The sequence below is a fragment of the Octopus sinensis genome, linkage group LG21, assembly GCF_006345805.1.
Source record: "Octopus sinensis linkage group LG21, ASM634580v1, whole genome shotgun sequence".
NCBI lineage: Eukaryota > Metazoa > Mollusca > Cephalopoda > Octopoda > Octopodidae > Octopus > Octopus sinensis.
In genome coordinates, this window is record NC_043017.1 from 30,404,893 (window position 1) to 30,409,892 (window position 5,000).

General features: G+C 41.2%; 1 long non-coding RNA gene across 1 annotated transcript in view; it reads left to right on the plus strand.

Annotated features, from left to right (window-relative positions):
- LOC118767408 overlaps positions 1-2,245 on the plus strand; it is an 8,469-nt gene extending 6,224 nt beyond the window's left edge. The window contains exons 4-5 of the long non-coding RNA XR_005003329.1: positions 1,127-1,135; positions 1,892-2,245. This is a non-coding gene — a long non-coding RNA (uncharacterized LOC118767408). The remainder of the gene's footprint in view (positions 1-1,126; positions 1,136-1,891) is intronic.
- The last annotated feature ends 2,755 nt before the right edge of the window (positions 2,246-5,000 follow it).

Sequence of the window (5,000 nt, forward strand, 5' to 3'; positions counted from 1 at the left end):
GAGGAAAGAGGGAGGGGGAGAGAGAAGAAGGGGAGAGAGGGAGTGAGGGAGCAGAGGGAAGGGGAAGAGGGAGGGAGAAAGAGGGAAGAAGGGAAGGGGAGTAGGGGTGAAAGGATGAAGGACTGAAGAAGTAGGGGTCGGGGGGAGAAAGGATAGGTGAGGAGGGGGGAGAGGGGGGTTAGATGAGGAGGGGGGGGAGAGTTGAGACCAAATGGCGTATAAGAGCGAAGAGAGAAGATTAATTCCTGTTCACGGCGCAAACGGGAATCCGGATGGCCTCTGTGTAAGGACAAACCGAACACAGATAGGTGATGCAAGGAGTGACCGGTGGAGCGGAAATGGGTGAGACCGGTGTGTCGTTCGCAAGGTGGATGTCACGAAGGTGTTCCGCGAACCGGTCAGCCAGCGGCGTCCCGTTTGTCCGATGTACAAGGAATTGCAGAGAGAGCAAGAGATGCAATAGATAATATTGCTGGAGGTGCAGGTGAAGGAGTGGATGATGGGATAGGGTCGATGGTGGGTGCTAGTGAGGCGGGTGGTGTTGGAGAGGTAAGGGCAAGTGCGGCAACGTGGCTGGGAGCAGGGGAACGAGCCGGGTTGGGAGGTAGGGTCAGGGAAGGAGCTATGGACCAAAAGGTCTCGAAGGTTGTGGGCTCGTTTGAAAGAGGGGAGGGGTCGGTTAGGGAAGAGGTGTGAAGTGGACGGGTCGGACTGGAGATGACGGAAAGCTCGAAGAATGGTGCGTTGGAGACGTAGGGTCGTGGGGTGTAAGTGAGGGGAAAAGGGAGGCGGGAGACTACAGGGCGGGTTCGGGAGAGAGAGCAGATACACGGTCCACGGACCGTGCTCTGGCAAGGGCGGTGTGGATAGTGGTGAGGGGGTATCCACGTAGGGTGAAGTGGTGAGCCATACGTTGAGACTGAGTCTCAAAGTCATGGTCGTCACTACAGAGCCTACGTAGACGGAGGAATGGGAATAGGGGATGGAAAGCTTGGTGTGTTCTGGGTGGGAGGAAGAGAAGTTGAGGTATGAGTGTGAGTCTGTGTGTTTGTAGTGAATGGAGGTGGTAAGAGTGGAGTGAAGAATGCTAACCGAAATGTCGAGGAAGGAGACAGAGGTGTTGGAGATAGTGGAAGTGAAGTGGAGGGCTGGATGGAAAGATTGGACGAAAGAGAGGAAGGAATCTAGATGTTCGCGGAGAGGTGAGGTGGCACCGATAATGTCGTCAATATAACGACCATATAGTTCAGGAGTGGGACCAGTGAAATTAGAGAATATTTGGGCCTCAACATAGCCAACGAACATTTCGCATAGTTGGGGCCCATTCGCGTTCCCATGGCCACTCCCGAGACCTGATGGTAGAACTCGCCCGCGAACGAGAAGCAGTTCAGAGTAAGACAAGTTCGGCCAGACGAATGAGTGTGGAGGTTAGAGCGGAGGTCAAGAAAGTGTCGAAGGGCCTGCAGTCCTTCGTGGTGAGGGATAACAGTATAGAGGCTTTGGATGTCTCATAGTAAAAAGGATTTTGGAGGAGCCGGGAGGAAAGGAGAAAGAGTTGAAAGCCGGAGCATGGTTGGTATCGTGGATGTGGGAGGGAAGAGATGCCACTAGGGGGGCAAGGACACGGTCGAGGTATTTAGAATGAGCTCCGTGGGGCAGTTACAGGCAGAGACGATGGGGCGGCCAGGGTTGTGGGTTTGTGGATTTGGGGAGGAAGTAAATGGTGGGGGTACGTGGGGTTCGCACAATTAGGTTGGATGCGGTGCGGGGGAGACGGGAGGACGAGATGAGGTCTTGGACAGTATATATATATATATATATATATATATATATATATATATGGGGGGGGTATGTACATGTGTATATGTGCGTCTATGTATGAATGCGGGAGGCACAATGGCCCAGTGGTTAGGGCAGCGGACTCGCGGTTGTAGGATCGCGGTTTCGATTCCCAGATCGGGTTTTGTGAGTGTTGTTTATTGAGAGAACCCACCTAAAGTTCCACAAAGCTCCGGTAGGGGGGGTGAACCCTGCTGTAGCGTGTCCCCCCAACGTTCTCTCTTTCTTCATGTTTCTGTTGTACCTGTATTTCAAAGGGCCGGCCTTGTCACACTCTGTGTCACGCTGAATCTCCCCGAGAAATACGTTAAGGGTACACTTGTTTGTGGAGTACTCTGATATTTGCACGTTAATTTTACGAGCAGGCTGTTCCGTCGATCGGATGAACTGGAACCCTCGAAGTTGCAGCCGAATGTGTGCCATGATACGGTATGTATGTATGTATGTATGTATGTATGTATGTATGTATGTATGCATGCATGCATGCATGCATGCATGTATGTATGTATGAATGTATGCATGCCTGTATGTATGTATGTATGTATGTATGTATGTATGAATGTATGTATGCATGCATGTATGTATGTATGTGTGTATGAATGTATGTATGAATGAATGTATGTATGTATGTATGTATGAATGTATGTATGTTTGTATGTATGAATGTATGTATGTATGTATGTACGTACGTACGTACGCAGGCAGGCAGGCAGGCACGCACGCACGCACGCACGCATGCATGCATGTATGTATGTATGTAAGCATGTATGTATGTATGTGTTATGTATGTATGTATTTATGTATGTATGCAAAAAGATTATGTATAACGTGTTCGGAATTCCTCGCCACTATTAAATGTGAACTAAGAGACATTTAAATTAAATTGCTAACCTTACATTCAATATTTTTGACTAATTTGTGTTCACTTGTATTTCATGGCGTTTATTACTAAATTTTTTGAATGAAATATTTATATCCACTAAAATTAGAATATGTTGAGGTCTCCATGGTTACAAATGAAAGCGTTATTGTATTTTTTCAAAAATCTGTAAATGCCGTTCTCATTTCACCGGTGAATGTAAATAAAATTTTGGATTAAATTCTTCTGGTTTGAAAATTGCTTTTCAATTAAAAATTAATTAGATTTGCTCAAATATATTTTAACTACACGAGCCAATTAAAATTATTTCCCACTCGCTCAGTTATTCTGCTATTAACCAAAGCCCAATAATCTCATAACATCTTACTAATTTAAAAAAATGCTTTGAATGCATTAAGTAATGCAAAACCTAGATAAAATTATTGTGTAGAAATAGAGATATAATAGATAGTCACGTCTATATTTCCCTTTCATATATAACCCTAACTCTAAACCTAACCTCCTTGTAAAATGAAGCATTTACAAAAAATTTAATAAGGATTTAAATTTTTAATTCACTAATCTGGTTGAATCATAATGGTCATTGTAAGAATTTTTGGCTATTTGAGAACTGAAGATTCTAATCCTGGTAATAAAGCTCAACTTGTGCGTCTGTGTGTTTAACTTCCCGGCACATCTTCTCCTAGCCAACAAATCGTAGAAATACCAAAGGACCACTGATGCGGTCACAGGAGTGTGACGAAAGAAGTCTGGCCGAAATAAGATTAAGATTAATGTAAAAAATAAATAACACTGAAATAACACCAAATATATAGTGCGTGTGTTTTTATTGGTTAAACTGGCAAAATGACCATTCCAAAATACAACAATGTCTGTTTCAACACACGATCTCACTTAAAAAATCTTGCGCAACAAATATATATATACGTAATATTTTCTTATACTTTTGACCTAAGCGAATTTCGAATGAAAGCTTCGACACTAAGTTTGACGCTTAAACACGTCCATAAATAGTGTGTCTCGACATTTTCGTTTGAGATGTAAAAGCTGTGATGCTATGCTTCCACAAAGCCATCGTCAACAATAAGGAGAGGAAAGCAACGTGTGGAGAGCTTGTGTTTCGTGATAGAGTCCAACAATTGAGAAGGAAAATGAGACGTGATAGTCACGGTTGAAATTATTTAAACTGAGATTGGAAGATAAGCGACAACCGATGCAGTAGTTTTGCACATGTAAACAAAAATTCCCACAACACAAACACCAAGAAAAGCAAATTATATAAGGTGCTTGAGGGTTATTTCCAATATTGTGAAAAGCATCATTTTGTTTGTCTTAATCCATTTCTTTGTTAGATTCCCTGCCAATATTTTTTTCCTGCTTGTGTTCCAATCATGGTAGTTCTTGTCGACACACTTCTCATGCAATCCAATCATATGATATATAGTTTTATTTCTAGGAAAAAGTTTTCTATTTTTTTTCTTTTTTCCTACAATAATTTCATATCTCACATATGTGTGTTTCCACTATGATCCAAAATAACAATTTTTTCATCTTTCCATTAAGTGTGATTAGTTTTCTCCTGTTTTTAGTTTTTCCAAAAGTATAAAACTTTTTTTAAAATTTTGACGTGAACCTGCGATAGATAAACTAAACATAACGTTTTTCCTAATAGGAAAAACAATGGCTTTCTCTCTCTGTCTCGTAAACTTCAGAGTTCCATTTGTTCTTATCAACTTATTCCTTTACGTTAAAAACTGCATGTGGTCGCAAAAAGCTTTTTGATATGAAAACTAGCTAAGAAGGTACATTTGTGAATATATATATATATATATATATATATATATATATACATACACACACACATATATATATATATATATATATATATGCACATATATATATATATATATATATAATATATATGAGAAATCAATAAATAAAACATATGCATATATACATACATATATGTACGTACCTACCTCTACATGTATATATACATGCATATCTGTGTACAGGACACCAAAAAAAACGTCGAACACAATGAGAAACGAAAACATAAACACAAAACCAAGGAACTGGACATTTTTCTTAAACATCGAAAAATAGAGTACAGTATAAACAACACAAGGAAAATTCCCCTTCTTCAGTCGCCATGGTTTCATCTACTCTGCGTTTCCAAAGTGAAGGCGATACGCAGCTTCGATAGAAACTTTCCTTCCCGCGAAAAGCAAATTAAATAAAATTTTAGATCATTTTGCGGATGGGTAAAAATGGTAACAAA